At 44.7% G+C, this 22,322-nt stretch overlaps 1 long non-coding RNA gene across 1 annotated transcript in view; it reads left to right on the top strand.

The window, feature by feature from the left end:
- Positions 1 to 1,200: 1,200 nt before the first annotated feature.
- Positions 1,201 to 22,322, top strand: part of LOC141103618 (uncharacterized) — a 44,100-nt gene continuing 22,978 nt past the window's right edge. Inside the window, exon 1 of the long non-coding RNA XR_012235346.1 lies at positions 1,201 to 1,453. This is a non-coding gene — a long non-coding RNA (uncharacterized lncRNA). The remainder of the gene's footprint in view (positions 1,454 to 22,322) is intronic.

The following is a 22,322-nucleotide window of genomic DNA, read 5'->3' as shown; positions in this document are numbered from 1 at the left end:
TTTCCCACAAGAAAGCATATAATGCCGCGTACACACGGTCGGACTTTTCGTCTACAAAAGTCCGACAGCCTGTCCGACAGACTTCCTGTGGACTTTCGGCGGACTTGCAGCAGACTTTCTAACGAACGGACTTGCCTACACACGACCACACAAAAGTCCGACGGATTCGTACGTGATGACGTACACCGGACTAAAATAAGGAAGTTCATAGCCAGTAGCCAATAGCTGCCCTAGCATGGGTTTTTGTCCGTCGGACTAGCACACAGACGAGCGGATTTCGGGGTCCGTCGTAGTTACGACGTAAAGATTTGAAGCATGTTTCAAATCTAAAGTCCGTCGGATTTGAGGCTGAAAAAGTCTGCTGAAAGTCCGGAGAAGCCCACACACGATCGGATTACCAGCCAGCTTTAGTCCGTCGGCGTCCGTTGGACTTTTGTAGACGAAAAGTCCGACCGTGTGTACGCGGCATTAGAACCAGCATCTGTAGTTTTATTTCTATGTTTTATCTTTTTCCTTGGAGTGCATATATGTGCATGTATATGTATTGGCCTCCGTATGTTCACATAGATGTACTCCAGCTATAGCAACATCCAAAATAATGTGCATAATTATATATGTGTTCTTCAATAATTGATTTACACACTTTTGCACATGTATACGACCATCTGTATTTATAAGCTTTTACCATCAATTATATTATATTTTACTAATGTGTTGCCTATCTTCTTATACATGTGCATACTAGTCTTTTTAAACTCTCTATTTGTAGTCATTATCAATTACATTCATTCAAACATTGATGTTTGTTCATTGGATTAGTTGTATGTCCATATCCATCAACATGCGCGTGCACACTATGTGTGCTTATATACCTAGTGCCTAAAAAAAAACACAGGTTACAGCTCCTGTGATATAGTGTTAGTTATAAACAACCGCTATAAACCACATTAACTAATGGCACATGATTGTACATACCTATGTTACATGCTCCAGCTATGTATACATATCATTTATATACCAATTTATATACCAGTTTGCCTATACTCTCTCCCTCTCTCCTCCCCCCCTCTTTCAACATTAAGTACGTTTTTAATATTATGTACGGTTATTATCTTGTTTTTGCCCCCTCAGAGGCTCTACTGCGAGCTAAGTGCTCCTCATACTATCCCCCTAATGTATCGCCCTGACGGTTTTGTCTAACTTTGCCCTCTATCTTTTTCCTCGACAACATGGCGGCTATTGTTTACTAATAGAGGTCAATCCCATGCGTCAATGGGCGCACGGAAAGTGACGTCATCACCACACTTCCGCCTTGTGGATCGCAACTAGGTAGTGATGGCCCGGCGTGCGTTCCACTCGCCGAGACAGCGCATCGGGACAAGTGATGAGATGCTAGCTGTCGGCGACGGAAACCGGAGCAGGTACAGCCAACACAGAGGGGTTCCTAGAGAGGGTGAGAGCTATGGCTTTCCCTTTTTTTAACTCATATCACACAATATTTAACTCATATCACTCAATGGATATGCTTCTTAAGATATTTTTTAATCCCCTATTGATATACCCAGGACCACCAAATGTATGATATTTAGCAACAGACCCAGGTTAGCTTACTGCTGGATACATGCACTCCCAGTGTGCATGCACATGCAAAAAGAGACAGAGTCGAATGAACCAAATCAAATAAACAAAATAAAATAAAATATAATGAATTGAAACCTATACCTACTAAATTAACACTTTATAACAATGTGGCAGCCACACCCCTCTCGGAACCTCCCACCAATTAAGGGAGGAGTTCCAGTACCAATCTAAGATGAGAATTTCTGACAGACACATGTATAAATAGTAGTAAGAGACTAACACAGCTAAGGCTCTGATGAAGAAGGGACACCTTCGAAACGCGTTAGTCAGCAGCGGTTCTTACGTCCTCTTCCTTGGACCTGGAAACTGCTACCAGCGGATTAATCGCCTTGTGACTGTATACAGTGCGACATTTTCTCCTTACCTTTGTGAGTAGATTTTAATCTTGTTTTTAATAAATTTTTCTCAAGGATAATGCACTAGGCCGGTGCACTCTCTTTTTCTTTCTTATGGGCACTGATGAAGCTGCATTGATGGGCACTGATGAAGCTGCATTGATGGGCACTGGTGAGGCTGCACTGATGGGCACTGGTGAGGCTGCATTAATGGGCACTCATGAGGCTGCGTTGATGGACACTGATGAGGGTGCATTGATGGGCACTGATGAGGCGGAGCTGATGGGCATTGGTGAGATTGCATTGCTGGGCACTGATGAGGCACTAGTGAGGCTGCATGGATGGGCAGGGGTAAGGCTGCATGGATGGGCACTGGTGAGACTGCACTGATGGGCACTGGTGAGGCTGCATTGATGGGCACTGGTAAGGCTGAATTGATTGGCACTGATCAGGCTGAATTGATGGGCACTGGTGAAGCTGTATTGATGGGCACTGATGAGGCTGCACCTATGCTCTGGTGATGCTGTATTGATGGGCACTGATCAGGTGGAATTGATGGGCACTGATCAGGCTGCACTGGTGAGGCTGCATTGATGGGCACTGGTGAAGCTGCATTGATGGGCACTAGTGAGGCTGCATGGATGGGCAGGGGTAAGGTTGCATGGATGGGCACTGGTGAGGCTGCACTGATGAGCACTGGTGAGGCTGCACTGATGGGCACTGGTAAGGCTGCATTGATGGGCACTGGCAAGGCTGAATTGATGGGCACTGATCAGGCTAAATTGATGGGCACTGGTGACGCTGCATTGATGGGCACTGATGAAGCTGAGCTGATGGGCACTGGTGAGGGTGCCATGATAGGCACTGATTTGGCAGCATTGATGGGCACTAATCAGGCTGCATTGATGGGCACTGATGAGGTTGGGCTGATGGGCACTGGTGAGGCTGCATTGATGGGCACTGATTAGGCTACATTGATGGGTACTGGTGACGCTGAATTGATGGGCACTGGTGACGATGCATTGATGGTCACTAATCGGGCTGCATTGATGGACGCTGGTGAGTCTGCATTGGTGGGCATTGATGGGCACTGGTGAGGCTGAGCTGATGGGCACTGATGCGACTGCATTGATGGGCACTGGTGAGGTTGCACTGATGGGCACTTATGAGGTTGCATTGATGGGCACTGATGAGGCTGCACTGATGAGCACTGATGAGGCTGCACTGATGCATTATTTTTGTTAAACCTCCTTTGTTGCTATTATCATTAAATTATGTTACCACATTGTATCATATTTGCCTTGCCTATATATATATATATATATATATATATATATATATATATATATATATATATATATATATATATATATATATATATATTTAGCAGAGACCCTAGAGAGTAAAATGGCCATTGTTGCAATATTTTATGTCACACTGTATTTGCACAGCGGTCTTTCAAACACATTTTTTTTGGGAAAAAATACACTTTAATGAATTATTAAAATACGAAACAGTAAAGTTAGCCCAATTTTTTTTTTTTTGTTTAATGTGAAAAATGGTGTTACCCCATGAGAATGATGAGAGAATTGAGATCTTTATTCTAAGCAAAAAAAATTGTGATTCTCATTTTGGCCAGAATCGCGCAACTGTACTCTGCAGTAAAACAAACTTACTTATCTGCTCGCAGTCTCCTGCAGGATTGTACACTGAGCTGCACAGCTTAGTGTACATTCTTGGCACAATGAAACAATGAAAGGGAGTTATGTAATTCAAGGCCAGCCAATGAAAAACTGATTGGCCCAAACAGTGCCCAAGATAATCCAGTGCCCAGGCCAAAGATGCCAAATTGCCCCCCCCCCTTTTTATGTGTGAGCTTATGAGGGGTAGGGGGAGAGAGAGCACAGCCCGCACCTCCTCCCGGCTCTCTCCTTGCCGCTTCCATCTCTAGGCTGACAGAAGTAGTGATCCCGCTGTCATTACTGCTGTCAGCCTTATAGTAGAAAGAACTTGCAGTGCCCAAATCCCTACAATATACACTGTGCCCAGGGCAGCCGCCCCTTCTGCCCACCCCTTGTCCTAGCCCTTGGCCCAAACCCGGATGAGGACTGGGTGATCATGATGACACGGAAGAGGGAGCGAGGGGACATGAGTTTAAGCTGGCCATACCTGCAGCAGAGAGCTCTGTGCAGTGGTTTTGCAGAGAGCAGCCCTGATCCTCTTCTTTTTGGGTCCCCTGCCAGTGGTCCTGGCTTCTCCCCCGGCGAGTGCCCCCCATAGCAAGCCATTTCCCAGATAGCAAGTAATTGTGCTGCAAGTTTGAAAATGACTTGCTAAGCTATTGCTAGACTTGCCAGGCTACACATGTTTGTTGCACAATTGCAGCAAGTCCGCATTGGATGACTCCAAATTTCAACTTTCTTTGCAAACATTCTGCAAGTCTGCTGCAAGTTATCCTTGTTATCTGGTTTGCTATGGGTGCACTCGAGCAGGCTTGCTCCTGAGCCGCACTCTATGTGTCCATTCACACACACAGAGTGGTGCAGCCCCACCCCCGCTATCACCTCATTGGCTCACTGGCTGTGATTGACAGCAGCAGGAGGTGTGAGCCAATGAGGAGAAGCTCCCGCTGCTGCCAAAAGTCAATCAGTAGTGCAAGTTGCATGATAGAATCATAGAATGCATGAAGATAAAAAAACCTTGTGCCTTTACAACCACTTTAAGACCTCTCATATTGTGTCTTGTGCCAGATAGCTTGGCCCCCCATCACATGGGCCTCAGGCTTATGGACTAAACTCAGAGCCTTAGCCTGAACCACAGAATATGCAGGACCCTGCAAGAGAATGGGCTCCCAGCATGAAGAGTGGTCAGAGTGGAAGTGGCCCGGAGGAATGTAATGAGGGGGGTTTCAGACCCGCTAGCAGTGGGGTCTGCTCCATTAGGGGTGTAGGGGCGCTGCCCCCCTAACCCATGCACCCGGCCCCTAATCTACATGCCGGGTGCCAGACGCATGGAATTCAAGGAGGTTTTTTTTTAGAACCTGATGCTCTAATTGGCTTAAAAAAGGGTGGGCTTGGGGCGCAAAGCACTGCACCCCAAGCCCACCCAGTTCTGTGACAATAGTGAATTAATATTCGCTATTGTCTTACAGCTTCCCCACCTGGCCAATCAGGAAGCGGGTCTTAAGACATGATTGGCCAATAGAAGAAGCGACTGCATTAGCCAGGAGCAGAAGCAGGAGGGAAGCCACCGAAGCTGCGACCTGGATGGGGTAAGTGCGTGCTAGTGGGCGGTTGAGCGACGGGGGGGTTTGTTCATCAATCGACCGAGCGACAGGGGGGGTTTGTTCGCCGATTGACCGAGCAACGGGGGGGCTTGTCATCGGTCGACCGGATGAATGGGGGGGTCGGGTGGTTTGTTTGCCGCCCCCCCCCTCCCAAAATGGAGCAACAGCCGCTACAGCCCCCTATTTAGCACTGGGAAACACTTTTTGAAACTATATACATCAGACCAAAATGAGGGAAGATGAGGAGGAAAGAGGGACAGAGGGACATTGGTCCAAATCAGGGACAGTCCCTCGAAATCAGGGACATTTGGGAGCTATGCTGTAGACCACTAGTTGGAGGTTCGGCCACCTTGAACCTTTGCTGTAGACCACTAGTTGGAGGTTTGGAAACCTTGAGCAGCTACGAGGTGCCTACAAAATTTAATTCAAGGAGTCCAGACATGTTAGAAATTGAAAGATCTTTCACAGCTCATGTTTGAAGGTTTTAGCACCCTTTGGGTGGATTTAGGTGGACAAAGATCCCGTGTACATAAAGTAATCTCACTGAATGGCGTATAGAATACACAGTATTTAGTCCAGGGGCTGCAGTGAGACACACAACCCTCTGTTCCTCCAGCTGTGGGCAGGGTTTATTCATCTGCTGGCTTCACTAACACACTGACTCATGGAAAGTCTGCCCTGCTTAGACTGACTTTTACATACCCTACTTCTGAGAGCCAGGAGGTTCTTTTTTTATTTCCAAGGCTGAGTGTAATCTAAAAATAGAACCCGTCTCTTTTCTTTTTTTTTCTCTGTAAGGATAACATTGAAGTGGTTGAAGGAGACATGAATGAAAAGCAGGTCTTTGGGGCTGGATTAAGATGCAGCGGAACAACTACAAAAGAGGGTTTTCATTACCGAAATATTACGGAGATATTACAAGGCATTTCATGGCTGCAAAGGTGTAATGAGGGGTCAGGAGAGGAATATTAGCGGCTTTCACGGGTTGCTACAGGTGGAGCTGGGGGTCATAGATATTAAAACAGCTCTGCAAGGTGTAACATAGGCTGTGTGCACTCTATAATACGTTAATATCTTTCCATAGACCGTCTAGTGCTTTTGTGTTTCATCAATGTGCTGAAAACTTTTATATATATATATATATATATATATATATATATATATATATGATTTTTTTTTTCTTTGCTGCATTGTATTCCGATTTTAAAGCTGAAAATAAAGCCTTTGCAAGCACACAGGGAGCACATCCCACTTGCTGAGTCCTTTGGTATTTCATCCAGGTACTGCTGTAGACCTCAAATCCACCCTACTTCTCTTTGTTGTTAAAGCGGAGCTCCAGCCCCCCCCCCAAAAAAAAAATTAAAGTCAGCAGCTGCAAATACTGTAGCTGCTGACTTTTAATATTAGCATATTTACCTGTCCAGGGCTCCCATTATATTGGCACCCCAGCCAATTTTTCAATCGACTCTCGGTTGCTGCCGCTGCCACCGTCGCCATTCCTTGTAGATTCTGATAAGCCTCCTGCCTGCAGACCCACAAAAGCATCACCCAGGGTTGTCGAGAAGAGGCCCTTGTCCCCATCAACATGGGGACAAGGTGCTTTGCCCCCCAAAGCATCCCCCCCATGTTGAGGGCATGTGTCCTGCTAGGCTGCATGCTCGGATAAGGGTTGGCCGGCTTCCTGGCCTGCACCTTAACACCCAGCTATTCATTGTGCCCTGATTGGGCAAAGCTTTGCCCAATCAGGGCTTAGAATGCACTGTGCAGCGCGCAGTGCATCGTGGGGCGCTCGCCGGGCGAACATCTCGCTGAGCGCACAGCAAATTCAGGTGTTTGCCGAATGGGCAAACAGACAATGTTCGGGCTGAACTTTTTTTTCAACTCAAACTGTTTGCCCAACTCTAGTCATAAGCCACCAATCACCTGTAACTCTGCCTTGGAAGTATGAATGTTAGTAGTGATTCCATAAGCAGGAGGAATTTAAGGCTTACATTTAGTTAAAAATTAAAAAAATATCAGAACAAGGGATTGTACTTTCATTTAAAGTGTCCCTTATGCTGCTGGCTGCTCTTAGTTGAAATCCAAAGTCCTCTGACTCCCTCCCTTTCCCAATACCCATATTGTTAATACGATAGTCTGGACCTATCATAGGAATTCGTCAAAAATGTTGACTGTGCACAACCTTTCTGCCCCCCCCCCCCCTCCATTCAAAGAGGCCACACTAAAGCTTCCATCAATGATAAAAACACTCTATAAGTGGGCAGGTGAATGAATGGTCTGCCCCCTCCATTCATAGATCACTTTTTATAATTGAAAGCTTCTATGAATAGAGGAGGGGGTGGAAAGAGCAGACAGAGTAGGTGCTCTTGACTAGTGCATGTGAACAGACCCAGCCGATCATATTGATCCCCACAGCACTGGAAGATTACAGCTTTGAGGGAGAGCAGCACGAAGCACAAAGTCAGCTGAAGTCACTCAGCCAGTCCAGGCTCTGGATCAATCCCAACTTTAATGTTGGGATCCATCCAAATGTTTGATGAGCAGCTGGCTCAGCCTCTCAGCCTGAGCCAGCCACTCCTGCCCCCTCCACAGCCTGCAGCTCAAGTGAACGTTGGAGGGGCAGAGTACAGAGCGATGACTGACAGTCCCTTTCTGCTCATTGAAGACTGAGAACTGAGCCATCATTGGTCTTTGATCGCTCAGTTCTCTGTACAGAGGTGGTGGTGGATAGCTGCAGCTGGTTTCCGTGCTGCAGCCATCTAGGTGAGTATAACTATTTTTCATTTTCAATTCCCTAACTTCTCTTTAAAAAAAAAAATTATCTAAACTTATGCCGCGTACAGACAAGCAGAATGTCCGACAGAAAAAGTCAGACGGAAGCTTTTCATCATATATTCCGATCGTGTTTATGCCTCATCTGACTTTTTTTTTTTTTAAATTCTGACGGACCTAGAAATGGAACATGTTCTAAATATTTCCAACAGAACCAATTCCTATCGCTCGTCTGTATGCTGTTCCGACGGACCAAAAAGGATGCATGCTCTGAAGCAAGTACGAGATGGCAGCGCTCGGTGTGATAAAACTAGCGTTCGTATTCCTCATTCTGTGATCTTTTAATGCAGCGCATTCTTTTCTTCTTTATAATGCTAGAAGAATGAAGTTGTTTTGCTGCTCATATTCACACAGAGTTCTCACAAACTGATTTCTGGATTATTTCTCCTGATCTCATGAATAATATATTTTTTAAAAGCCCGATCTCCATAATAATGTTTCCAATTTTTTTTTTTTATAGTCATCTTCTATTATTTTTTATTTCATCAAGATTTTTTTTAGGATTATTTAAAAATTAATTTCTAGTGATCTCCATATTTTTTTTTTGTGTGCCAAGTTACCACAATAACATTATTATCTTATTTTTGTTTGAACCTCAAGGAGGATGGTTGGTGTCCCTTGTTAATTTGACATTGTCTTTTTGAAATGCACCTGCCTACTCACAAACAAACTGTCCTTTTTGAAGAAAAACACATAGGCAAGTATTTTCTGAAAATAAAATATCCATTTATTCTGGGTAACAAAATAAAGAGGAAGGCAACGCTGGAGAAACTTTTGGAATTTGCAAAGCCTTTTGGCCCCAGGGCACACATCAAGTCTGTGGAAAAAAAATGGGATCTTGAGGAGTCCATATAATAGGGAGCACAATCTGGTCCAGGAATCCCAGAGATCAGGACCAGCAGCAGATGACATATACTGCACCAGCCTGCGTCTTCTGTCAGACCAAACTGAACCCAGGCCATCACTTTCTTCTCTTTGCTGCAGCCTTCCCTCCACGCTGCCCTGCACCCTTCCCTGCGGCCTTCCCTGCAGCCTTCCTTGGAGGCTGTGGCTCTGGTGGTGGACTTTTAGCAGGAGGAGGAGGAGGAGGAAGAGGATGGGTGAGATCATATATGTGGCTGTTCTCAGTCAGCTGGCCCCTCAGCCCCTTCTGAAGGGCCTCACCAAAAATTCCCTCAAAGAGGAGGCATTGGCCCTCCTCCGATTTCATTAATCTTGTGGCTAGATAGCAGCCATAGGCCTCTTCAGCGTCGGGGGGCTTCTGAGGACATCAGTTGCTTCCCTAATGAGGCCCAGTGCTGCCTCCTCTGTCACCGTCCCCTTCCTGGGCCTTTTTGTTGTAAGGCAGAGGGGAGGCACCTGGGATTGGGTGAGGCTCCTACTGGGCCCAGCCACCTCCTGGCTGACACTGGGCCCGCCCACCTCCTAGCTGACACTGGGCCCGGCTCCTCCTGCCTGCCACTTTTCAGACCCTCCTCCTGGCTGAGCTCATCCTGTGTATAAAAAAGGGACATAGTTTTAGTTTTTGGTTCATCAATCACACACAATTTTTATCTTATGACTTGCAAATTGAATGTTAATAAATAGAAAAGACTATCATTCTAACCCCAGCATTTTTCAAGCTGGTCACAAAAATTTTTGCCCACTACTGTCAATTGATATGTATACATAATTTTTTGGATAAAATCATTAATTTGTAATCAATTATCACATATAGTTAACATCATTAATATTAGGACAATAAATATGTAGAAAAATAATATACCTGACTCCAGCTGGGCGCATCCACTTCTTCCAGGGTGGAAGGCCCAGGTTGTTCCTCGTTAGCCTCTGCTGGGGTGGAGGGAAGGGTGGAGGGAAGACTGCAGGGAAGGGTCAAAAGTGATTCCCTGGCTTCGGTCTGGTCGTCCAGAAACCGCAGTTTGTTCCACAAGTACCACAGCCTGGGTACATACACTTCATCTGCTGATGCTCCTGATCTCGGGGAAGCCTGGTTCTTATTATGCTTCTTATACATGTTCCTCAAGATCCCAATTTTCTTTTCCAAGACCTGGATGGTTGCATCTGGGATCCGAGTCTTCACAAATCCCAGAAGTTTCTCCAGCGTTGCCTTCCTTACTTGTTTAATGTAATATAAACTGTGTTTGACCTCCCACAGATTCTTCATCTCCCTGTACTTGTCAATGAAACTGGCTATGAATTCAGGTTCCTTAAAATTCATTTTTTCTGTAAGACAATACACAAAACAAAAACCCTAATGTCAGCCTAAACTCTCATAATCTTATCCCAATACAGGCCTCAATCTTTAAGCAGTATAGGCCACTGATGTTCCAAAGTAAAAAATGTTTACCTTCATTATAGCATGTTCATCCTCAGCACACCCAACATACGTACGACACACGCGTGTACTTTATATACACTGTGCATGCGTCGCCCGCCCCTGACATTCTTTCTAGTGTATTTCCCGCCCCTTCTCTTCGGCGTGCAGTAGGAGCGACATGGCGGGGATAGAGCAGGTGTATGTTATTAGTAATTCCAGTAACGAGGTGGAGAAAAGCCCGGAACCAGAAACATCCCGATCCCGGAGGAGATTTAAGGCCTCAAATATGTCCTTTGGTGAGATGGTGGAGATGGTGGATATCTTGAGGATGACTGACTATGATGGGAAGCATGGACCATACCTAAACCCTAATGTGAGAAAGGCCAAGATCATGACGAAAGTTGTGAAGAGTCTGCACAGAAATTTTGGGGTACGACGATCCAAGGAGCAATTGAGGAAACGCTGGTCAGACCTGAAACTGAGGGAGCAGGATCAGTATAGAAGGATCAAGAAAGTGCTTCGAAAAAGTAAGTACTTGTCGTGTGTTCTTCTTATTATTACTTGCATGCTGCACCATGTGATTTTCTTTACTGTAGGACATTTTAAAATGGCAAGTTTCAGGTTATTGGGCACATTAATCATTCGTAGTAAACATCGTTCGCTCATTAAATACGATGTTTGGGCAGATATAGGTTAAATACATTTGGTCATGCCTAAATATCTTTGTGCTAAAGTATACCTTTTGTTTCCTTCTCATAGGGGAACAAAGACTTGGAGGACAACACTCAACAGAGGACACCAGGAACCCCCCACCTGACAAAGAAGGGGAACGCCAAAAAACAACACACCCTGAGAATCTGGAGGAACTTGGCGAACTTGTCACCACAACAGGTGAGTATCTGACACCCCAGCTTCGGGTAATATATATGTATGCCTGCATATTTATAATACCTGTTTTTGCAAAATCTTGGTGATTTGCTGGTTGTGGAAGAGCAAGCTGAACATTTCACAAGTGACAGTGCACAAAGGCTCATCCACGACATCATGACATGGAATCGTGAAATCGACATCATAAGAAATAAACTACATTTTATGGAGCAACAAATGAAGAACATGATTGATGTGTTGGCGAGAATTTAAAAAATCTTCAAAATGCAACCATTTTAAGAATTGTTTTAAAAAAAATATTTTTTGATAATTATTAAAAGCCAAATTTTGAAGATGCACACAATGTGTCAACATGTGCTATCTGCCATCAGGGGATATCAAGGTACGCGTTTTGTGGGTGCATCCCCTTCCTCATAAATGAAGTAGGTGAGAGGAAGGGGTTGCACCCCCAAAACACGCCCATTGATCCCCCGTGATGGGAGATAGCACATGTTGACATTAGTCATGGGATCAAGAGGGAAATACCCATTTTGAATCCCAATTTGTGTGCATCTTCAAAATTTGGCTTTTACAGGGGTGACATCACCCCATCTGATGAAAGCAATATCAGGACACTTTGGACACTAGAATGTCTGATATTGCCTTCTGTTTTTCTACGTTGAACTTTGTAAGTTCCAGAGTTTTGTATGTTATGTTATTAAACATGCCTATTTAGAACAAAAATAAAAATAAAAAAAATTAGAACAAAAAAACAAACAAAAAAAAATGTCAACCAAAATTTTATAACGCACATGTGTGAATGTGCACACAGTAAAAAATTTGATAATCAACAATGTGTGGCTTCTTATTTCAATGCTCAACACCATTTTTTAAGTAATTTTGTGTTTACAGTGGCAATGGGGCTTATTTACTAATGGAAAAACTTGACACTAGGAGAATCTAGGATACAGATATTACAATAAAGTGCTCCATCAATGCTAAAATCAATGCAAACTAATTAAAGAGGAGTCGCGCCCCCACCCTGTGAAAACATTAAAACTCAGCAGCTACAAATACTGTAGCTGCTGACTTTTAATATCAGGACACTTACCTGTCCAGGGATCCCGCGATGACGACACCTCAGCCGATTTTCGGATTGGCTCTCGGGTTTTGCCAACATCATTCATGGTAAGGGAAACCAGCCGGTTCACTACTGCTCGTGTGCGAAGCGCGTTGCACTTTCTGAATGCCCCAGTGGAGGAAGGAGGAGGGGGGCCGAACTTCAGAGGGGGCAGCGCAGTCTCCAGGGAGTGGGGAAGGGTACCTGTCAAAAACAGGTACCTGTTCCCCCCTCCCCCCTGAAAGGTGCCAAATGAGCCTAAAGAGGAAGGGGATGGTTTACAGATGATAGGGTGGGTCTTAAACAGGGTGTGGCTTTGGCAGCAAGGGGTGGGTCATATTTAAATTAGGGGGGTGCATGAGTTTAGTCAGGCCTAGGGCAGCACAAAACCTAAATACACCACTGGTGCCGACACCACAGACATTAACACTATTAAACCCCTTATAGTTATAATAATAAGACCCCAAATGGGGTGGTGGCACGATGGGGACATGCTTCCCATCTATAGCCCCTCCACAGTTGGGAAAGTCCCAACAGTTGGCAAAATGGGAGGCCACAGTCTGCTATTCCTGTGGCATTGAAGGAAACTGTAGAGTCAAACAAGAAAAAAAAATATAAGTACTTTTGCACATAACGTTGCAAGCAGATTACACAAAAAACATTCTTGCCCAACATCAGTATAACATTTATTTTAAGGAGTCTTTAAAGACAAAACTATAAGGCCCACTTATCAGATTCCTCCCCCCCTGTGATGGCCCATTGATAAAATTATAGGGGGGCTTGTAAATTAATTTAAGGACACACATAACATTTGGACACATTTTAGGGGGTGTTTAGGGTAAAGCACTACAATGGAGCTGACAATATACATTGTTAAGTGACTAGGCGATGTGTATATGGGCCCAGGATAGCATGTTGGGAAGGTTAGTGAAGGAAAATATGTATGAAGGACAAAAAAGGAGCATTAAAAGCTTACAGATGCATGAGGACAGAGGGGACATTCACAGCATTTTACAATCATGATAATAAGGGAATGATGAAAGAAATACAATACATTAGCATACATTAAATACATAGAATGTGATGTTAAAGGAGAAAACTTACCCTAATATAGTCCTTCTGCAGGACCTGTATGATGGCAGAACGGGTCTCTGGGATACTGATCCCCAGAGCCTGAGGGGAGATGACTGTAGAGAACTTGAGGTCCTGCAGGCTTCTCCCAGTCGCCAAGTACCGCAACGTGGTGACTAGCCTCTGCTCCGGAGTGATGGCTTGCCTCATGCAGGTATCCTGCCTGCTGATAAAAGGGGTCAGCAAAGCCAACAAATGGTGAAAAATGGGGTCCGTCATCCTGAGAATGTTCCTGAAATCATCAGGATTATTCTCACGGATCTCACGAAGCAAAGGCATGTGAGAGAATTGGTCACGCTGGAGCAACCAATTCTTGGTCCATGAACTCCTCCCCGCCCTGTTCATGGACTGGGCTTGGGTCAAAGAATGAACCCCAACACCAAGCCCCCACATAGCACGAACTCTACGACAAGTACGTACCCGCAACATGGCTTCAAAACAGTCGGCTGGTCAGAACAAACTTAACAGAACGCACTGAAGAACAGCAAGGCCTGTGAAGAGCGAGCTGAAAATCAGCAACGAGCGGAAAAGAACACACTGAAAAAACAAATACGAACTGACTACACGCACTGAAAAGCAGATACAAACCCACAAGCACAAACTGAACAGCAGTTAAACGATCTGAAAAAGCTGGAGTCTGAAAAGCGCGAATCGTCTCTAACCAAACTTCTACTAATAGCCCTTGCACACTGGGGCGGGGGGGCGGCGTCGGCAGTAAAACGCCGCTATAATTAGCGGCGTTTTACTGTCGGTATTCGGCCGCTAGCGGGGCGGTTTTACCCCCCGCTAGCGGCCGAGAAAGGGTTAAATACCACCGCAAAGCGCCTCTGCAGAGGCACTTTGCTGGCGGTATAGCCGCGCCGTCCCATTGATTTCAATGGGCAGGAGCGGTAAAGGAGCGGTATACACACTGCTCCTTCACCGCTCCGAAGATGCTGCTGGCAGGACTTTTTTTACCTGTCCTGCCAGCGCATCGCTCCAGTGTGCAAGCCCCCTGGGCTTGCACACTGGAATGAAAGCAGCGGCACTTTCGGGGCGGTTTGCAGGCGCTATTATTAGCGCAATAGCGCCTGCAAACCGCCCCAGTGTGCAAGGGCTCTAATACGAGATAAACACGAGATTAGCAGAAGGAGCCCAAAGGGTGGCACACTGGGTATTGAACTTCCGTTTCATTGTCCCGTCGTATGTGGTGTACGTCACCATGTTCTTGACGGTCGGACTTTGGTGTGATCGCGTGTACGCAAGACAGTTTCAGCGGAATTCGGTCTGAACTTTGTCGGAAAATCCTTCAGAGTTTATTCCAATGGTAAAACCGGTCGTGTGTACAGGGCATTTAGGCTTTAAAAGCACATGCTGCTAGCAGTCTAATCCTTCTGTGCCTCCTACTGGCCCGTTAGATATTTTGTAAAATCTGGTTGCAGTGGAGCACAAACTAGGGCAAATCAAGTGCATTTTTATAATATTAGCACTGAACGCATCTTTATTTGACTGTCAGTTGTCACTAATAGCTTTGCTTGCTGCTAACTGCTCTTTTAACACTCTTCATCTTTTAGTAAAGCAGGTGTAATAATTTTGTTTTAGCCCTGGTTCACACTGAATGTGGCTGTTAAATTGTGCAACTTAATTTTAAATTGCTTGATTTTAAAGCTGCATGTCAGTACGACTTAGGTGGGCTTGGCTGACATCTGTACAACTTCATACACAGATGTTTATGAAAGTCGCACCTAAAATTGCCAAAATTAGTGCAGGAACTACTTGTTCATATCAGTGCAGCACCGCACAGTCGGCGTTGCACCGATTTGAATAGTTCCATTGCCGACAGTAGGGTGCGACTTGTCATGTGATTTGGACCTGTCAAATCGCATGACAAGTCGCACTGATGTGAACGGGCTTAAACAGCTAGGTGATATAAAATTATATGTAAAACATAAGTGTAGTCAAAAATAAAAAACACGAAAATCAGAACTAGGGACATGAGCAGCTGAGCAGCTGTCCTGCTGCTTACTGATCACAGAAGGTCAGTTGCTCTGTACAGGCTCCATTCAGAAATTGCTTTGCATTCTATCAATGAATACCAAGTGTTCTCTGATTGGACAAGGTGGGGAGGAGGGGCAGTGACGTCATGCTCTCCACTTTTTCCAAGGTACAGGGGGTTAAGCAAAAATATGGAAACACCAGGTAAAGTAACAAAATCGTTACTGAATATGGTGTTGGACGACCTTTGGCATCCAAAATGGCCTGAATTCTCCTGGGAATTGACAAATATAAATATTGAGTGGTGGATAATGGAGTCTAATGCCCCGTACGCACGATCAGAAATGCCGCCAGCAAAACTCCGATGAGAGCTTTTGGTCGGAAAATGCGACCATGTGTATGCTCCATCGGACTTTTGCTGGCGGAATTCCAGCCAGCAAAAGATTGAGAGCAGGTTCTCAATTTTTCGGTCGGAAAAAGTTCCTAGCTGAAAATACAATCGTCTGTATGCAATTCCGACGTGCCAAAAATCACGCATGCTCAGAATCAAGTACGATACAGAAGCGCTCGGTCTGGTAAAACTAGCGTTCATAATGGAGGTAGCACATTCTTCACGCTGTAAATTTTGGGATTTTTTAATGCAGTGCAATCTTTTGTTTTTTATAATGCTAGAAGAATGAAGTTGTTTTGCTGCTGATATCCACACAGAGTTCTCACAAACGTATTTCTTTATTATTTCTCGTGATCTCCTGAATAATATTTTTTGTTTTTAAAGCCAGATCTCCATAATAATGTTTAGAATTAGTTTTTATAGTCATCTTTTTTTGTTTATTTTTTTAATCAAGAACTCCTTTTTTTTTTTCTTTTTAAATTATTTTCTAGTGATCCCCATAATTTTTTTTTTTTTGTGTGTGTCAAGTTTCCACAACAACATTATTATCTTGTTTTTAAACCTCAAGGAGGTTGGTTGGTGTCCCTTTGTTAATTTAACATTGTATTTTTGAAATGTACATGCCTACTCACAAACAAACTGTCTTATTTGAAGAAAAACACATAGGCAAGTATTTTCATATAAAAAAAATCTCCATTTATTCTGGCTCATAACAAAATAAAGAGGAAGGCAATGCTGGAGAAACTGCTTGAATTTGCAAAGCCTTTGTACCCCAGGGCAGACATCAACTCTTTGTAAATTAAAATTGGTAGCTTGAGAAGTCCATATAGTAGGGAGAACAATCTGGACCAGGACTCCCAGAGATCGCGAACAGCAGCAGATGACATATATGTCCCCAGGCTCTTGTACTACAACAGCCTGCGTCTTCTGTCAGACCAGACTGAACCCAGGCCATCACTTTCTTGTTTTCCTTGCAGCCTTCCCTCCACCCTTCCCTGCAGCCTTCCCTGCAGCCTTCCTTGGAGGCTGTGGCTCTGGAGGTGGAGTTGTGGCAGGAGGAGAAGGATGGGCGAGCGCACATAAGTGTACGTCATCGGTCATTTGGCACCTCAACCCCTTGTAAATGGCCTCAACAAAAAGCGTTTCAAAGCGTTGGCTCTCCTCCATTTGCAGCAGTTTGGAAGCTATATAGTAGCCTCAGGCCTCTTCAGCATTGGGGGGGGGGGGGGGGGGGTTTTCAGGGCCGCATTAGCCTCCTTAATGAGACCCAGTGCTGTCTCCTCCATGTTACTCCCCTTCCTAGCCCTTTTTGTTGGAAGGCAGAGGGGAGGCACCTGGGATTGGGTGAGGCTACAGGGCCCCGCCACCTCCTGGCTGACCCTTACCCCCGCCTCCTCCTGTGTGCCACATTCTAGAGCCTCGTCCTGGCTGAGGTCTTCCTGTGTATGAAAAAGGGACATAGTTTTAGTTTTTGGTTCATCAATCACACACAATTTTCAGCTCATGACTGTTGCAAATTGAATGTTAATAAATAGAAAAGACTATCATTCTGAGCCCAGCATTTTTCATTCTTGTCAAAATCATTTTTGGCCCCTACAGTTGATACGTAAAACACTTTTTGTTCAATCATTCATTTGTTAGCAATAATAACATCTAGTTAACAACAATAATTTTCTTACAATATATATGTTAAAAAATACTATACCTGGCTCCAGCTGGGCTCCTCAACTTCTTCCAGGATGGAAGGCCCAGGTTGGTCCTCGGAAGCCTCAGCTGGGGTTGAGGGAAGGGTGGAAGGAAGACTGGATGGAAGTGTGGAAAGGGATTCCCTGGCTTCCATCTGGTCTTCCAGAAACCGCATCCTGCTGTAGTACCACAGACTGGGTACATACACATCCTCTGCTGCTGCTCCTGACCTCATGGAAGCCTGGATCTTATTAAGCTCCTTCCTATACGTGCTTCTCAAGCTACCAATTTTCCTCTCCACAAACTCGATGTCTGCATTGGGGACCTGCGTCTTCACAAATTGCAGCAGTTTCTCCAGCGATGCCTTCCTTGCTGGTTTGTTGTGATATAGGGGGTTTTTAACCTCCCACAATTTATGCATATCCCTGTATTTTTCAATGAACTGGCACATGAAATCCGGGTCTTTGAATTGTTTCATCTTTGCTGAAAGACCAAAAACAAGACAAAAACACTAAATATCAGGCTAAACTCTCCTATCTTATCCCAATATAGGCCTCAATCTATAATCAGTATAGGCCACTGATGTCCCAAGTTAAAATGTTACCTTCGTTATAACGTTCATAACTTCTGGTTCTCCTTCCTCCGCACACAGAACGTACGTACGACACACGTGTCTTAACCTTATATACACTGCACATGCGTGAAACTCCACCCGTGTCGCCCGCCCCTGATGTTCTTTCTAGAATATTCCCTGCCCCTTCTCTTTCGGCGCAGTGGGAGATGAACATGGTGGAAACACAGCAGGTGCATAATAGCAGTTTCGAGGAGGAGGAAAGCCCGGAGCCCGAAACGTCCCGATCCCGGGGGAGAAGATTTAAGGCCTCAAATATGGCCTTTGTAGAGATGGTGGAGATGGTGGACATCTTGAAGAGAGCCGACTATGATGGGAAGTATGGACAGTACCTAAACCCAAATGTGAGAAAGGCCAAGATCATGACTAAAGTTGTGAAGAGTCTGCACAGGAATTTTGGGGTATGACGATCCAAGGAGCAATTGAGGAAACGCTGGTCAGACCTGAAATTGAGGGAGCAGGATCAGTACTGAAAGTTCTTCTAAAAAGTAAGTAGTTGTTGTGTGTTCCAGGGGCGGATTAATGCACAGGCTGGTCTAGGCTGCAGCCTAGGGCCCCACGTGTGCAAGGGCCCCCGACTGGCCATTATATTTTTATTAATTTATATATATATATGTATATGTAGAATAAAAACCATGACTGCGTGTTATACGAATACGCCGATAAAAAGTTTTTTTACCAACAGGGGGCGGGGATCGTGCGGTCTGCCCCGGGTGCCACCCATTGGGGGGGTGTCAGGCCAGCTGTACCGCCTCTCCTGGCCCTGGGACAGCGCTGCCAGCAGACTTTAAAGTTGAGAAAACATTACTGCCAGCCCTTTCTCATGCACAGCTCCTCGTGTGTCACTCTCAATGTAAATGGAAGTCTCTTAATACCTCAATTAAAGCCGCTCTGTCTGGCCGCTCTCCTCCTCTCGCTCCACCTCCTTGTAGCCTTTGATTGCACGAGGAGAACGGTCATGTGACCATCAATAAAACAGCAGAGGAGAGCAGTCACATGACCTGGTCATGAAGAACGGCGTTAATTGAGGTATTTAGAAGCTTTGATTTACAATGAGTGACACAGGAGGAGCGGTGTATTAGAAAGGGCTGGCAGTGATGTTTTCTCAACTTTAGAGTATTCTTTCCCAGGAGACTGGGGGTCTCCTGGAAGTGCAGGGGGGCTTTAAAATGAAAGAGGCCTGTGATATGCAGGCAAAGGGGTCTGTGTACTATGCAGACGTGAGATGTCTGTGTACTGTGCAGGGAAAGGGGTCTGTGTACTGTGCAGGGAAAGGAGGCTGTGTTATGTGCAGGGGGTCTGTGTACTGTGCAGGGAAAGGGGGCTGTGTTATGTGCAGGGGGTCTGTGTACTGTGCAGAGGGTTGTGTACTGTGCAGGGAAAGGGGTCTGTGTACTGTGCAGGGTGGCTGTGTACTGTGCAGGAGGGCTGTGTACTGTGCAGGGGGGCATTGGGAAGTTTTTTTTCCTGAAACTTCCCTCTTAATGTTAGAGTGTGTGTTATATGCACTCTGAAAATGAAACAAAGGCTCCACTCTAAGTGCAGTAAAAAACATGTAGTTTAATAAAACTGTAAAAAGGTACTCACAAAGGTACATAGTGAACAAGCATGTTGGCAAAAGCTGCCGGATATCCTGGGAGTGAGTCTGGTCCATTTCCTGGATTGCAGTGGTGTCCGATGGACAGGCTGCGGCGATGGATGCTGGCACTTCCTGCCGTTGGAATGCACGGTGGGAACCAGGAGGATGACGTCACTTCCGGAAGCAGGCATGAATAGGCGACACTTTTTTGGAGCTACGCTCCTTCCTTAGGTCTAACGTGGGCTCTGATTGGCAGGGTTTATACAGTCAGTGAGTGACACTGATAGGTTGACAAAACGCTCCGTGCATTGGATAATGCTGCGATCGTTCAGAACTATTCGGGAAACCATGAAACCATCCATCATCATTATTTCTTCAAACCTCTTTTTTCATCTCGCACATTCTTTATCCCCTCCTTTTTTCAGCATTACACGCCATTCCTTGTTTCATGGGCCCACACAGCACTATCAAAAAGGTCTCCCCATTCATTTTTACATTTTTTTATGTTTTTATTCTACATATACATAAATATATATAAATTAATAAAAATATCACTTAGAGTGGCGCCTTTGTTTCATTTTCAGAGTGCTCAGAGGATTGCTTCTTTTTCTTCAACGAGGCTGCCTTCCACAAGTGCTATTATTCCATTAACTTTATGGACATTATTATAGCCCTCATGGACATTATTACATTATCTTATTGGAATATTACACAGCGTTTCGATTGGTCTCTGTCAGGATGTTGTGATTTTGCCTCAGTTAGAAAGGTAAAATTTGTTACCAGCTTGCAGGTGTATTTTGAATGCTTTTTTTCTGTGGCATTGCTGTTTATAGTAGGCTCATGTCTGAATGTGTTTGGGCTGTAGACCTGAGAGTTGCACTTGAGGCGTGTAATATAGGTCTACTCTTTTACACATGGCACTAAATAATTTATTTTCTGGTAAAGCATGCTTAGGAGGGGGCCACTCAAAAAGTAGCCTAGGGGCCCATGACCACCTTAATCCTCCACTGGTGTGTTCCTATTATTATTATTACTTGTGGGCGGCACAGTGGTGTAGTGGGTAGCACTCTCGCCTAGCAGTAAGAAGGGTCGCTGGTTCGAATCCCAACCACGACACTACCTGCCTGGAGTTTGCATGTTCTCCCTGTGCCTGCGTGGGTTTCCTCCGGGTACTCCGGTTTCCTCCCACACTCCAAAGACATGCTTGTAGGTTAATTGAACCCTGTCTATATTGTCCCCAGTATGTATGAATGTGAGTTAGGAACCTTAGATTGTAAGCTCCTTGAGGGTAGGGACTGATGTGAATGTACAATGTATATGTAAAGCGCTGTGTAAATTGACGGCGCTATATAAGTACCTGAAATAAATAAATAAATAAATTACTTGCATGTTACTCCATGTGCTTTTCTTTACTATTGTACAGTTTAAAATGGAGACTTTCAGGCTCGTGGGCACAGTTTTTGGCAGATACAGTTAATTACATTTGGTCATGCTAATTTGTATTAAAAGTAGTTTAGGACATTGTTATATGTGTTTGTAACTAGAATGAATTGCAATCTTGATTCAGTGTAATGTAAGGAGAGGACACTCAGCAGCTGTTTACACATCTGGACTCAGGAGAACTAGTGTGGGACACAAGAACAAACTTTTTAAGGTGTCCCACACAGGTACTCCAGTGGATACTTGGGGTGTCTACATGTGTGAAACTTGTCCAAAAAAGGTAAGTATTGCAGCCTTCTTAAGGGAATAAATAATGTCTTCAACTTGGAACTCTGCCAAAACAGACAATTGTACCCCACTTCCAAGCAATGTTTCACATTCATATTTCTGGCCACAAATATCTGTGTGCTAAGTATACCTTTTGTTTCCTTCTCATGGGGGAGAAAAGACTGGGGACGTCTGAGGACACCAGGAACCCCCCACCTCCTGAAGGAAGGGAACGGAGGACACCACAATCAGAGGACTTGAAGGAAGGAGAGGTGGTGGAAATTGTCACAACAGGTGAGTGTCTGACACCACAGATTCAGGTAATAGATGCATGCCTGCATATTTATAATACATGGTGTGTATTTTTTCTTTTAGATGATGTGCATGTTGTGGAAGAACAATCTACTTATTTCACGACTGACACTGCACAAAGACTAATCCAGGACATCATGTTTTGTAGTCAGGATTTAGACCTAATCAAGCAAAAAACAAATGAAATAGAACAAAAACTGAAGAATATCATTGATGTACTAGGAAGAATCTAAATAACTACCAAATGACACCAGATTATATTTTTGGGGACCAAGTTTTTAAATTTTTTGACGCATTTTAAAAGGCAAATTTGGAGGATGCACACAGTGTGTCAACATGTGCTATCTGCCATCAGGGGATATCAAGGTATGCGTTTTGTGGGTGCAACCCCTTCCTCGCAACTCTAGTAGGTGAGAGGAAGGGGTTGCACCCCCAAAACACGTCCATTGATCCCCCATGATGGGAGATAGCACATGTTGACATTAGGTATGGGATCAGAAAGAAAATCCC

Source organism: Aquarana catesbeiana, linkage group LG07, assembly GCF_042186555.1.
Source record: "Aquarana catesbeiana isolate 2022-GZ linkage group LG07, ASM4218655v1, whole genome shotgun sequence".
Taxonomy (NCBI): Eukaryota; Metazoa; Chordata; class Amphibia; order Anura; family Ranidae; genus Aquarana; species Aquarana catesbeiana.
Note: the sequence above shows the minus strand (reverse complement) of the source record. Positions and strands in the feature narration are given on the sequence as shown.